This window comes from Simochromis diagramma, unplaced genomic scaffold (genome assembly GCF_900408965.1).
Source record: "Simochromis diagramma unplaced genomic scaffold, fSimDia1.1 OVJJ01000571.1, whole genome shotgun sequence".
NCBI classification, from domain to species: domain Eukaryota; kingdom Metazoa; phylum Chordata; class Actinopteri; order Cichliformes; family Cichlidae; genus Simochromis; species Simochromis diagramma.
Window position 1 is genome coordinate 255269 of NW_024386885.1, and position 15306 is coordinate 270574.

The 15306-nt window shown below is 44.1% G+C and overlaps 1 protein-coding gene across 1 annotated transcript in view; it reads left to right on the forward strand.

Annotated features, from left to right (window-relative positions):
* maml3 (mastermind-like transcriptional coactivator 3) overlaps positions 1 to 15306 on the forward strand; it is a 125997-nt gene that overhangs the window by 94268 nt on the left and 16423 nt on the right. The window lies entirely within an intron of this gene.

A 15306-nucleotide genomic window follows, 5' to 3' on the forward strand; every position in this document is an offset into this window, starting at 1 on the left:
CCTTCCGATTGGTGGACGACCCGCTCTACCTCCACATTGGCCCCGGTGTGTCTGCACTCCTCTGAATGACACTGAGCTTATCATGCTGGACGTGAAGCAAATAAATACTGAACAAAAGTTACTTTTAAGTAAGGAAATTAAGACCTTAGAAGTGATTGAGTTCATAGTACTATGTTTACATGGAAGAATAAGTTGTGCTAATATGTTCTTTTCACACATTATACATTAAAAATCGATCTAATTGCATTGTTGCGGTTCATTTTGCCGCAGCATGTAGTTTCTTATCCTGGAAGGTTTGATGTAAACACTAACTCACTAATGTGAGTTAACCTAATGTCCAAACAGAGGCAGGATTTTAATTTGCTGAATTTTCAGCCAGCTTTCAAATGGTTTGGTCCTTATTTCAGATTTTCCATCACCCTCCCTCACTGGTTATTGGTGCTCCCTTGTGCCAGCCCATTTAAAAACAAAGCGCCACTCATCCCGACACCTTATATGGACTTTGTCGCTCTTTATAACAGAAGGTTTTCTCTCAGCATCCAATAATACCGTGGCCGGTGAAAACGAAGCGAGCCAAAGCTCCAGTTTTAGAAACCCGGAAACGAGAAGTGGTCGGTGTGTTTATGTGCAGTCGGCTAATTTCACTGCATATGTTTCAGTTCTTGGAGTGTAAACAGTTTTACGTGTTTGTTTGAAGGAACCATTCATCATTTTCAGTGCCTCTGCAATGTTTCCTGCACTCATTTGGAAGGAGAAACAAACGACCATGGAAAAAGTAGTGACATATAAAGGTCATGTGAAACACTCCTCGCCACACCTGTAGCAGCTGTTCTGATATGAACAGATACCTGGTGGGTCACACACCCCAAGCTGTGTGACTAGTCATGTGAGACGTGAGTCGGAAGAACACGCGCACACAGTGTACTCATTTCTGTGTACTCATGTGTGGGGTGGGGGATGTTTTCATCCCAGTTACCTTGTATTTTTCCTTTCCTTATCCTTCCTCCCTCCCCCTCATGCTTCCTTCCTTCTGTCTCTCCTCTCCCTCCGTGGAAGGTCAGGGATATGAGGACAAACACAGAATCACATGACTGTTTCTCTGAGCACTCGGACTCCAAAAACTTCCACATTCACCAGCGAGTGGAAACTTTTTGCACCACAGCTTAGGAGAGGATATCTGAGACTCTTTGGCCTCACATTGTCTCCAGTTTTTCTGTCCTCTCTGGCTGTTGTGTAATGTCTGTAAACTTCATGGGATGATTGTGGTCTCTCCATTTATGTTTCCCCATTCCTGATTCCTCCCTGTCTCCGTCTTCCTCCACCAGCAGCAGAAGAAGCGGCGGCAGCAGGAGGAGGAGGAGGAAACAGTATTATTCTTCTCTGGAATGTCGCATCGGGCTAAATTTAGAGCCTTAGTTTCCGTTCTTCCTTCTCCTCCCCTCCCACTCCTCTACTCATGCTCCTCCTGTTCCCCCTCCATGCAGATGAGACTGAAATAGCAGGCGTTGTGTCTTGAATCTCACCTGGGAGTAGGGGCCCTAAACGCTAAATCCCCATCAACTTCTGTATCCTTTAGGCGCAGATAGTGACCTCGGCATGGGGTCGTAGCCAGCATCTCACTCTAGTTCCTTGAGTAAAGTAATGCGATTACAATATATTTTGTATATTTTTATGTAGAACATCAGATTAGTATCTAAAATTAGCTGTCACCTAATTTGCCGGGTCTCTTAGAGTTTGGATATCCGTTATAAGTTTGGCTGGATGTCCTGAAAGTGACACACCCAGGGGTTTGTGGATATGATAGAAAAACTGAGGGATTGTGAACCTCATGTAATAGTGATGCACTATAAAGCAGTTACTCTTTACGTCATATTACATTGCACACCAAATTACCTACAAACTGAACATCGTGCTGGATTGAAACCAGCCTTTAGAGACTCATTTTCTCGTAGGTCTGTTGTTTGGCCATTAGAAATAATCCAGGTTTTGAAGCACCTCTGCATTGACTTCACTTTTTCATATAAACAGTACCTGCAGTTGGGGCAATTTTAATCAACATTTCTCTCAACCAGAGAGAAAAATCAGAAGAATCCTGAATCTGAATTTCTGGGAGAACAGCAAAGGCAGTGGCAGAGCTGTAACGAAGTCTACAAGTTTTTTAAAGAGATTTTATTGGTGAGTTGGAATTAGCGTTTATTTAGCTAATGCTTCAAATACAAACAGCAATGCGTGCCTCTAGATGGACTTTTAAGTCCCGTTCTCCTCGTGACAGGGAGAATCGTTCTCCTCAGTTCTCTGTGACTTCAAACACTGCGTGAAAGCTGCAGCCCTCTCGCTCAGTGCTGTGAGGAAGCTGCAGTGCAGGTGCAGATGCTTTTATGACAAGAATATGGCAAATGCAAAATTGAGCTCGGCTCAACTTTTGTGCGCTGTGATGAAATTGGGTGTGACATTAGTTTGGAACGTGGCCTCTGTACTAATTTTTGAACTAACTTTGATGAAAATGATCAGAAAACGCTTCAAACTGCTGCAGTGTTTGATCTGGACATTTTTCATAGGTTGTTAAATGAGCAGAAAGGGGGCAGAGAGGTACGAAACTGTCATCAGCTGCTAATTGTCCTGTTAGCACATCTGGTTTTTTTTTCTCCTTCATGATCAGCTGATCAGCTGTGACTCTGATTGGATGTTCCCGCCATGCTATTTTATGTGTGTATCTCTGCCTAGATGCTTCAACACGTGTTACCATTTATCAATACCGGCCACTCTTGTAGCCATTACCACTGATTCATGCCTTGGCCCTAATGGTTGAATCATTAACATTATTTAGACCACAGGCTGTTTGTGGACGTGAGTCATTCGCTCCTTGCATGTTAGCCCACTGAGGAATGTTAGCATGCTTATATCACGTATGTGTGTGTGTGACTGTCCTCAGGCCACTCTTAAGTATTGATCTCCATATGGTCAATGAGCAAGGCTAACGACGCTACATTATGCCGCTCTCCCCCACCCTTAATCAATCTCAGCAGCCGTGGCACAAACAGGCCTCTGTGGTCGGTCAGAGGACCTCACGCATTAGCCCACCACAGCCGACATTAGCCGGCGCTAATGGACGCCTCCAGGTTTAAACAACAGCGTCGCTGGTGAGGATTAGCTGATAAGTAAGCATATTTTAGCTTAAACTTAGCTACAAGTTTGTGTGTTGTGTGTGCAAATATAAACATTCGTAAACACACGTGTGCTGCTGCCCAACCCTTCATTGGATTTCTAAGGTGGAAGGGTTGTGTTGTCATTGATTTCTCTGCAGTAGAAACTAGAGGCATACCATTAGTCCCCCAGGACAAACACACACACACACACACAGATATGTGGAAGATGTCAATACAGCGGGTCAATAATCTGGGATATCTCATCTGTTTAAAGAAGCAGCTGTTTGTGCTGTTGGATGGAAAGGAGGATAAAAAGTCAGAGCTGAGGAGGAGAGAAACGATACGCAGGGATATCCCTCCTTCCTTCCGCAGCATGTTCCTCTCTTCCTGCATCTCCTGAGGCTCAGCGAGAGGCAGAAAAGCATAAAACAGAAAGCGAAATCAAGAGAAGGAGCGACGTTACAGGCGCACTGGTAGCATTACCTTCACTGCTGCTCCCTGTAGAGTTCCCTATCACTCACTAACACCAGTACGGCGCAGTTAAACACTTACACGCTCGGTGAGTCATTCATTGCACTCCTTTACTCCCCCTCCCCCTCTTCCTCCCCCCTTCTCTCTTTCCCTAACTGTTTGAGGTCTAAATCCCTCCATACTCAGCGACTTAACCCCTCTCTTTCATTTCGCCCCTTCACTCATGCTTGGATCTACCGGTAACCATTAGCTGGAGTGTGCCTGTGTGTGCGCGCATATGTGTGTGTGTATGTGATCAGTAAACTAATGCTTTGTCGAGCGCCACGTTCCTGGCACGTGGCAAACCTCACTGCCAGAAGAAAACTTCAAATGAGCCTCTCAGCATAGGCTGAAACACACACAGGTACTCTTCCTCTTTAACATTTAACATCTTGTTTATCCCCGGGAGAATACACCAGCATGAAGCCATACAGTATGTATGTTATATGTACCTGTCAGCAGGCATATATAAGTCTAGATGCACACCATATATTAGCCTTTGGTTCATATTTCAGGAATTTTACTCTATCTTCTTGACAGAATCTGCTTACCTATCTGAGGAAAAATGTACCCGAGTATGTCTTCATTAATGTTTCTTAGAGCTCATTTTTTTTGACTGCAGCTTTTCTTCTTGTGTTCAGATGGTATCAGGATGTGTTTGCTTCATTCAGTGTTTTTAAAATGCAAACATTCAGTGCCGATTCAGTGATACCAGTGCCTCATTGTCCAAAACAAGGCTTTCCTGCATCACACTGAGAGAAATGTGTTAAAGTGGGTTTGGCACATGTTCCCCTGCAGCCAGTGCATGAACGTGGTACGAACAATAAAAGTAGTAAACGAAAAACTGGACTGCTTTTAAAGCATGGAAGAAATTATCCATAGTAAGCCTGTTAAAATTTCAGTTTTTCCATGTTTCCATGCAGGGAAACAGACTCTGTGGTCACTGTGGGTTTCTACCCAAACGAGAAACCCACACAGTATGCTAACGTTTGGCTTCGGCTGTATTGTTATGCTAGCTACCAAATTAAAGCATAAATAATTTATCTACACATGCTAACATTTCAGCTTTCGCAATGTTGGTTTGAGAAAGTCTTTGTGTCGTTCTTGCACCAGGACTGCGGTAATAAGAGCGGAAATGCTGGATGTAAAATAAAAGAGTGTGACTTCACTGCAATGCACCCACCTGGGCTCAACATAGACTACATATACATATACAAAAGAGGCGCCTTTTAACCAGCCCAGATTATTTTTGAAAGCCGACTGTTCATGCACTTCTTTGTTTTTATTTAAATATTTCCAGTGTTTAATGTTGAAATGAGCCAAAAGTAAATACTTCATATTTACCGACATGACTTAACCATAATTTTCAATTCTTTTTCTCATATAAATAAACAAAACACACATGTTGGTGCCACCGTACCCCCACCTGGATGAGCATACACCGAGCGATTTCTTACATTTATCCGCCTTCACTCTTTCCCTACTTTCCTGTCACTTTCTGCATTTTCCTGTAGATAAAGGCACAACTTGTCATATAAATGTTTGAACAATAAAAAGAAAGCAGAAGACATCTACTGCTCTTTATATTTATAGAAAAAAAAAACTACAAAAAAAGAGCAAAAACAAGTTGTTGTTTTTTTTGTGTTTTTTGGAACAAATCACCAGAAAAAAACCGCTCAGTTTTCATCTGGACCTGTTTTTTCTGCACAGTTGCTTCTGGGAGAGCATCAGCAATGCTTGTTTGGTATTGAGCTTAAAAATTCTTCGTCTTCCTGTTTCTGAGAACGCCCCTGTCTTGTCTCAGCAGCGGTTATTAGACCACAGTCAGTGTTTAAAGATGACTTCCCCTCATTGACATGCCAGTGTGTGCATTATCCTCAACACTAAATGAGGCTTTTTAATTGTTAGTTTATGTAAAAGCTGCTCAACGCATGGGTAAACAGACGTCACAACTTCGTCCCCTGGGGTTTAGCTCCTTTTTTCCCTTCCTCTCTTACTTTGATGGAGTCATTTCAGATAACTTCAGACCCACCTCGCTGCCGCCTCCCTCCCTTCCACCTCCTCCTCTACTCTCTCATCCGTCCATTTTGTTCATGTCAACCCCCACCCTCCTTCTCCCCCCAGCTCACCTTCCCTCCATCTTTTTTTCTTTTCCTCCCTCTCTCCTCGGTCTCTCCCACCCGAGTAGTGCGGATCCTTTGGTAAACGTCTGGTGCCTTGCAGAGCTTGTCAGTAAAGCCAGAGCTAATTAGAGGAATCACAGAATAATTAGTTTTTCTTCTTGTCGTTTAATTCCCACCATCCTTTCATCACCCCCATCCCTCTCCCCCCATCTAGTTTTTTTTCGCTGTCAACAATCAACACAGCCACTAAGCTATAGGACGTTTCCACACCTTCTATCACCCTCTAAACGTTCCACTTTGTCTTGATTTTCATTTCAATCGCTCATCTGTTTTTTTTTTTCTCTACATCTCTCTTAATCTCTAGGCATCTCCCTCCTTCTCCTCTCCGTCTCTTTCTACATCTCTGTGCCTGGCTCCTTTCTACATCTGTCTCCTCTCTCCCCGTGGAGTGTTTTCCCGCCCACACCTTTTTCTCTATTGAGGTTTCTCTTGCCGCTGTTGACTTAAACACATGGTCGAGCTTGTTTTCTCACTCTGTGCCTTCCTCCCACTCTGCTCCCACCCTCCCCTCCCTCTTTTCTCTCTCTCGCGCTCTCTTTTCTTTCTCCCTGGCTCACTCTTGTTTATCCGTATAGCCACTGTTTGTTTACACATCTATTTCTCCCTCCAGGTTGGCCGACAGTCCGCTCCTTCAAAAACGATTTCCCCTATACATCCCTCCATCCTCTGCTACTTGTCTTCATCTCCTCCGAGTGCCTGTTTACTCCCTTCCTTTATCAACATCTTTCCTTCCACTCCTCCTTATAAGTTATGCCTCCTTCTATTGGCCCCCCTCCCTTCTTTTTTTCCTCTTAACCACCCCTCGATTGCTCTTGTTTTGTAAAAATGATAAGGCGGCTGGGAGGAGGAAGGGTCTCTGGTCACAGCCGAGGTAATTGCCACTTTATGGCTCATGTTTTGTGTTGAGAGTGCTTCGGTTTAGTCTGACTTTGCAGCCTTAACGCCAGAGCCCCATGACGTCGTGTCAGCTAAACTAACAGTAAAGGTCTGCAATTATCTGCACAGGCCGACTTTCAAAGACGTAATACGTCCACGAAAACAAGCAGATGGAGGATATTTGATGAGTAAGTCCTCTCATGCTTTGTCATCACAGTCACAAATCCATCTCATGAGCTACAGTCATGAGGAAAATAAGTACATCCCGAGGACTGCTGACTTTTTGGGACGTGTTTGGACGAGAAAACGTGAGATGTAAAAATATAAACACGTCATGTTCTCCAGTGGAAAAATGTTCACTAGTTATTTTTGCCCCCTTTGGAAGAAATTATTTCAAGTAGAAAAGCTTAATTTATTATTCTTTTAAAAAGTCCTCCAGTTCCAAGATGTTTGAGGGTCTTCATGACCCTTTTAAATCCTCCCACTCCATTTCAGTCAGGTTCAGATGTGGGCATGGCTTCATTAAACTCGGTTTTTTTCTTGTTGAGCAGTTCTTTGGTAGGATGGTTAATGTGCCTTAGCATAACTGTTGCGTTGAAAGGCCAACCTTTGGTTCAGCTTTCAGACAGATGGCCCCACATTATCTTCAATCACTCTTTGATTGCAAACATTTACAGAGACATGAGAGTTGAGGAATCCTTGAGCATGTTTATGAGGTTTGAGGTCCTATGAGCGGGATCATTGATGTTTTAGTAAAAATGTGTACTTCGTTTTTACGATAGTTTTTCTTTTCTTGGCTCTTAAATTGAGCTGTGAAGAAGCTGTGATGTGTTTTTGCTTATATTTAGAAGTATAGCTTTCAAGTTAAAGAAACCCTTATTAAAGACAGCTTTTTTTATTTATCAGATTTGACCTATGACTCCTAACACCCACATTTTGTGCCGTGATGGCCGTCGACACAACCACTGAAACGGTCCGTACCGCCGCCAGGCTTTTAAAAAATCTCTCCTCAGCAGGCAGGAACTGAGTCTCTGGACAAAGAAGGAAATCTGGCTTTTGATTTATTTGTGATATTTTCCTGAGAACATCAAGAAGACATCTCCCTATTTTTCTCATTTCAATTTGAGATGCATTTCCAAAGATAAGACCCCAAATATCCAATATCGCGCTCTCACATTGGTGAATGATTCTTCCAAAAAGCCCCGACTATTATAAATTTTAATTCAGAGCTGTCCGTAACTTTATGAGTAGTTCTGCTAACAAACAAAAGAAAATGACAGAAGCAGTGTGGCAGATGTGATTGCAGTTATAGTTGTGGGCCTTAGTGACATGGCTGCTGAATGGCAAGGCCTGCTTCTAAAAGGACTCCACAGAGACAGTGAAACATTTCCACCTTAATTACATATCTGCATATAACATATCTACCGTCATATGAGCAAAAAGCTGTCTTTCATTCATTTGATCCATATTGATAGGGATCAGGCCGTCGGGAACGTCCCCTGCTACAGTGTTTGAAGAAGACATCCTACCAAGCAGGTGTATACACATGCACACTTTGGTTCTTGGCTTTAAGGATGACTAAAAACAGCATATTAGCTCTCCACATCGTCTTCAGTCTGCACACACATCGCATCACCCTTTTGTTCTGTCTACTACAGTATACCTCTAACTCTTTCTGTCCTTCTCTCCCTCTCTCTGTCCATCTGTTCTGCTGAGTCGTGCGATCATGAGAGGGTCTATACATCACCTCTCCACCTCCCGTGGGACAACGCAGTGGAGGAGGGGAGAAAAAGAAAAGGGGGAGAGAGTGGACTGGTTCTGTCTCTCTTTCTCTTTTTTTCTTCTTCTCTGCACACACACACACACACACACACACACACACACACACTCACTCAAACCGCCTTCACAGCAGCAGCAGCAGCTGTTAGCAATGACTGCAAATTGTTTTCCCTGCACCTATTTGTGGCACGCTACTGATTGCAAGGTCCTTTCTCTTCTGCATTTGCGTGCATGAGCGGTCACGTCCACGCCGGTCCGTCCGCATGCGTGCGCGAGCCGGATTAGCGTTTTAGCTGCATTAGGAAGAGACTGAGACCAACACTTAGTTTAATGGAATTTCCATTTTCTACTTTTTTGAGAGCACGGTGTTATCTGATGACGGATCAACGCGCTCTCGTGGAGAGCCGCATAGAGAGCCGAGAGAGCGAGCGATGAAGAGACGGACGGGGGGAGAAAGCAAGAGACAGGGAAAGCAATTGATGGGAAGAGACAGAGTTGTGTGACTGATGAAGGGAGGGGTTTTACTAAACACGCAGCGAGAAAGAGACAAACTGAGTGAAATGAAGAGAATTTAGAGAAAGACACAGTAATGCTCTGAATGTGGGAGGGAGGGCGGCGGCAGAGGGAGATGAGTAGAATGCAATAATGTGATAAAGCAGCTGAGGAATGGAGGTTTTTCTACACTCTGACGCTTTTAGTCCCATTTCTACTTTTTACGGCAGATTTCATCATATTACCAAAGGCCATTTTGGCTCTATTGTGGATAATAGGCTGCTGTGGAATTATTGGAGATGCTGCCTTAGATAATGGTCACTCTCCCTCGCTCTCTGTCTCCCCTGCATGTGAGAGGGAGAGGTAAAGCAGAGGAAGCAAAGGGAGGAGGAGAGAGATTAATAGCATACAAAGATGGGCAGAGTTGGGGGCGATGAAGATAGCAGAAGGTGCAGCATGTAGAAAGGCAGCTAAATGTGTAAGACAAAGTGAGGGGGAGATGGGTTGTGCTCCGTAGTTTGTGTGTTTATGTGCACGCTCAGACAGATTTGTGAATGTTTCCTTCTAATACAATAAGTGGATCAGAAAATTGGATTTATTCGTCATTATAGCCCTTCTCCAGAGCAAGGAAAGCACCAGAATTCATATATTAAAGGCTCACACTATCTTAAATATCTGGCTTTTTTGGCTATCTTATCCACAGATTGCTTGCATCTCTGAAACATACTGAAAAAGTATGTTTTTGAGGAAAGCTGCAGCATTTAATGGGATTGAAATCACCAAGAAGACAAATAACATCGGTTGCTAGTTTGGTTAGGGATGTGCACAGTTGCTAAAATAGTGGATTCAACATTGACACCCTCACTAGCTGTAACCAAAAACAGTAGTCATTTAAACAAATGATTCTGAATTTGCTCATGCTAAAAAGGTTGGTAATGTACTGTTAGACAGCAGCCCGCTCCCTTCATATGGAGCAAGAGGGAAAAGTGAGACAGACGGCATCTCATAAGGTTGGTTCTTCAGTGTTTTGATGTAGGGAACGAAAAACTGTGGTTGTCTAGGCTGTAAAATGATTTAAAACTGCTCGACATTGATATACAGGCGAGAAACAAAGGCTGCTAATGCTAGCAGCTAAGCCAAACTCTCCACACCAGCACACAGTGCATCCTTTTGTCTAACCGTAAATGGTGTAAAAAGGGGCATGGCTTCCAGTTCTGAAACATAAAACCAAACAGTTACGTAAATCTGCATTCTTTTTAATCACCACCAGGGGGCAAACCTGTGGTTTTACAGCATAAAAAGGAAAACGCCCCTTAGCCCTTTTCTCTGTTACCTCAGCCGACACTTTCTTGATGACTTCATGGGGTCGTTCACTAGTTTTAGGTTCAAACATTAAGTTTTAGGAAACTGCGATCGTTCTAAGGCATTAGCTAATGAAAGTGCTGTTTCACAATTGGATCCACCCCTCACTCGTCACACTTTTAAAATGCCAAAACTGCAGATTGGGGCATAGTGGGACTTGAGTTTAACAAGTCATTAGCCAGTGAAATTTATATCATTGACTCAAAGTTGTACTTAATGTGACCCAAACTGAGTGAATTTATCTGAAAAGTGTTTACTGAGGTCAGGGCCGAGGCCTCTTTTATCATAGATTTAAACAGGGCTGCAATCTTTCCACAGCGACTGGGTTCGCCCCCTGGTGGCCATTAAAAAGCACGCAGGTTTGCGGCACTTCTGTGTTTTTCACACAGTTTTTCACATTCTGTGTGTTTTCACTTTTAAAAGGGAAAATGGAAGCTTCGTCCATCTTTTATAGAGTCTATGGCTGTAATTATTCTCAAATTCCTCACAGCTTCCACTAGACTAGCATGCTTTAACGAGGCATTAACCACAGCTCCACATGGCACATCACCGAAGCCATTTCTCTAAATATATTTAAAAAGCGTGCCTTTCACACCAATAAATCACGTAAACAGACTCTCGTTTAAACTGTTTATTTCACCGCATGGTTGGCTAACATCCTTTCAGTTTGCTGTCACAGTAGTCCCATAATCCAGTATCTCAGTTTGCATTTTTACACTGAGCTTAAACAGGAAGATGGAACAGCAGCTACAGACCTCTGAATTTACACCCATGTTTATGAGCTTGTAATCTTCTCCTTCACAATCAAACATTATAGTTTTCCTTCTTACTTTGCATATTACTCCTCCCCAGCTGTTCAGATACAGTAAAATATGACACGGTCATATAAACAGGGTACATATATGTGTTGGTTTGGACTCTTGGTTGGCTGCAACAGTGGATTTGAAGACATCATTATAAGATCTCCGTTATTAGAGGAAGTAATATTTAGTTGTTGGCCTGATTCGTCGCTTCTTCGGTGTTGCAGCTGATTCCTACGATAGAAATATATGCTAAGAATTGAACCGATGGAGAGATTTAGTGCACGTACATAACTGTAGGTGTAAGCGTAGCAGCCACAGACAGCACAGTATAGATTGCCTATAAGCCCACAGCTATAGAAGACGATCTCACTGGAATATGGTAGGATAGAAGGTGGGGGCAGTTAAAGGGGTGGAGGAATCAAGATGGAGGGAAGGTGAAGTGGATTGAAGCAGAAGGAAGGATGTGAAGTCGAGAGGAGGAGAGAAAAAAAGCGCCTGAAGAAACACAGGAAGGGAGAGAGAAGGAGAAACTGAGGAAGAATGACAGAGGGAAGGAGGGAAGGGGAACCCATTGCCCTGAGACTAAAGCAGAGTGAAAAAGAGTGAAAAGAGAAGGAGAGCGCAGAAGAGTGATAGCCTTACAGCAGCACCTAATGGCTTCTCTGGAGAGAGGGAGAAAGAGAGAGGGATGGGAGGAGAAGGCATAATGAGGGGGCTATGACAGAGGCAGAGATAGATTTAGAGAGGTAGATGGAGAGAGAGACAAAGAGAGGTGGAGGTTACACGGCCGCTCAGTAAAGATGGAGTCAAAGAAAACAGGAGAAGAGAGTGAAAAGCGGTAAATGGTGAAAGGGAGGAGAGGGTGGAGACGAGGGAGGTGAATGATGGCCGCTGAGGTGGGGGGGAGGGATGGATACAGCCGCTAAATGAGCAACAGTGGGAATAAAGATGGATGAGCGTGGACGAAGAAAAACAAATGTGAAACAGGTAGAAAAACAAATGAAAGCGTGAAAGAATGAGGCGGGCGAGAAGGGTGCAAACAAAGCAGGGCGGAGGAATAAATGGGAAGATGGATGGAGCTGAAGGGGTGGATGGAGAACAAGGGGGAGGGAGGAAATGGTGGCATGGGGTGGAGGAGTGAAGAAAAAAAGTGGAAAAGCAATCAGATGAAGAAGAGATTGAGAGAATGGAAGACAGAGCTGGTGTGACAGCAGAGGAGGAAATTGAAGAGGAGGCTGTTGAGTGAGAGATGGAGGATGCTGTACGGATAAAAAGGCAGTTTACTGTCACAACGAGGGGGAGGAGAGGGGAGGGGAGGTAGACGGAGAAGGGAGGATGGACGGATGCGTGGAACGTATCTTCACCTCCGTTAACAGCCGTGTAATAGCACTGATCACAGCTGTGAATAATTCAAAACCTCTAGTTGGGAATTCTCTCAGGGAAGAGACGGAGCAGTCGCCGTGGCGATATCACACGTACCCGCACGCCTTTGAGACGCACGCTCGTGTTTGTGTGCGTGCACAACGCATGTCGTGATATAGACGAGTGAAGAGAAGAGACAGAGCGGTCCGCCTGCTGCAGCTCAAAGTCGTCCCTCAGATGTTCCATTCTCAGCCGCCATGATTAGATTACACAGGAACACATCAGTCTTCTCTCTCATAACACACACGCGCTGACATCGCTCAATCACTCACACACACACCGTCAGATCCCAGCTTCCCTCTCGTCTGCCTCCCCGTTTTGTCTTTAAGGTCTCCATGGCGACCGTTTCCAAGGTGATTTACTGTAGCACCTGGTCCCTCTCAGGGTGGTACACTCGCCTGCTCGCCTCAATCACTCCCCGGCCACCAATGATCTCATCCCTCCGCTCTCCTCCTCTTCTTCTTCCTCTCCTCCTGCCGTGTTGTCGCAGACGTGATTTACACCCGTCTTCTGTCCTCCCGCCGCTCGTCATGTTCAGCCGTCCGTGACCGTTTATTCACCTTATATAAAGCATCAGGATGATATAGAGGTGGTAATAAAGGTATTCATAAGAAGGAGGTCATTAGATTAGCTTATGAAATGCTTTACAAGGTTCAACAAACATTGGTGATTAATAGTGTTGAACCAGACGCTTAATTGATTAGGGATGATTAACAGAAAATTTATAATCACCCTAAGCTCAGCGAGGAAGATGTGAGGGAGTCCTGGCCTGGGTTTGAACCGACACTGTCTAACCGCGGAGCCACGAGCAGCAGGAACTCCTTCGCGTCGATGGTTTTAGCTGTTTAGGTCCTTTTTAAAGGTACATCAGTCAGCCACAACACTAAAACCACCTGCCAAATACTATGTAGGCCTCGTTTGTGTCACCACAGCAGCTCTGAGCTACATCAGTGTCCTCTGTTGTCTGACACCAGGGCCTTAGCTGGAGAGCAGTGCAGATGTGTTCGGTGGGTCGGGTTTCTTCTGGTCCTCCAGGCACTCCGTGAGATTGGGCTGATGGGACTCTATGGGCTCTTTGTCACATTCTTTTCCACATTTTTGTGACGCTGGGGGAGGACTCTGCCATCTGAGAGTGTTTTTGCAATGAGGGGTGTGCTCAGTGACAGCCTCTCTACCTGTAAGATGGATGGATTTGGAACCCCAAACTGTCCCTAGTTACGCTTCTATTGGTCTGGCTGCTGAGGGACTTCCCATGATGCACTGAGCATTTCGCCTTTACTCCTGTCTTTGTACTCCTGCTTCATCTTTGTCTTTTCTCTCCTACTTTGTCCTTGTCTCTCTATGCTCATCGTTTTGTCTCTCCTCTCTTTCCCCTCAGCTCCTGCTGGTCACAGTAGATGGCTGCCCCTCCTCTGGTCCGACTGGAGGTCTTTTTCTGTTAAAAGGGAGTTCTTCTTCCCTGTTGTCACCATAAAGTGATGGTCACAGCGGGTCATCTGATTTTCTGTGCTCTATCTCTAATATTGCAGGGCTTTTACCTTGCAGTATAAAGCGCCTTGATGCATTTGTTGTTGTGAATTAGCTCTGTGTAAATAAAACTGAATTGAAAGTGTGTGCAATCCGGTCTGCTGTCCTAGCCTCAGGGGGCAGTGAGGAATACTTTGAGGGCTTACAGTGTAGGTGCTGGATATTTGTGTGTTTGGTTTGGACTGTATGATTAGATTAAAAACGCTTATGCATGGAAGTTTATCTGGGACCAGACTCAGATTCCCGCCTTTGTACATTTTGGGTTGCACGTGCTGCCTGTTTTAAATCCCCACACAGGATTTACAGTTGTGCAGTCTGAGGAAAAAACTGTAATTAATTCAATAACCTGGTTCTTTCGTATTTTTTCAACCTGTTCTTCCTTTAACAGGCAGTTTTTAGACGACATTTTAAGGTAACAGTAAGCTAAACTCACACACTGGCTAACCTGACAGTAGCTTAAAGAAACATCTTAAAATGTGCTACATTTAAAAGGAAAAAAACCTTCATTTTTAGAGGTTTTCCAACACTCTAGTGGAAACCCTGGCATCCAAACTTCATGGGAATAAGAGTTTCAGTCTAAAGTGTTCATATAATGCATATAATGTTCTCATTTTTAACTGTAATAATAAATGTGAATCAATACAGTTTTTTGTTGTTGTTTTTTTTTCTGCAGAGATCATAGTTTAAAGAATTTCACGCTACACGACTGCAAACGAGCGTGAAGTGACATTCCAGGCTTGCTGCTGTCTGTGGGTGGCATCCTGTGTCTGCACAGAAATCCCTCGGTTAAACACAGAGCCTCCAAACAGCGTTCATGCTGCAGGGACTCATTTAGTCAAACTGATCCACTCCTGCATGCCTCCATGCATTTCACAGCGTCGCTGCATGGCATCATGTCGCTTCAGTTATGGTTAAAGGATGATCCCCAAGAAACCCTGTTAACCCAGTCGATTGTTTTTGAGCCTGTGAGGTGAATTTTATGAAGGGGAAAAAAAGGAAAGTGGAAGGTTGAGTGTGTTTCACTTTGACATTGATCTGTAAATTATGTGTGCGTGAGGGTGAGTGTGCGTAGATTCAAAAGATTCCGAAATAGGCCAGTTAGGGTTTAAAGTAGAGAGATGTTAGAGATTAAACAGACCTCTGTGGGGAGCAAAACTCCTCTCCAGCAGTTTAAATATAACTCTCTTCTGGGAGAAACTGAGTAAG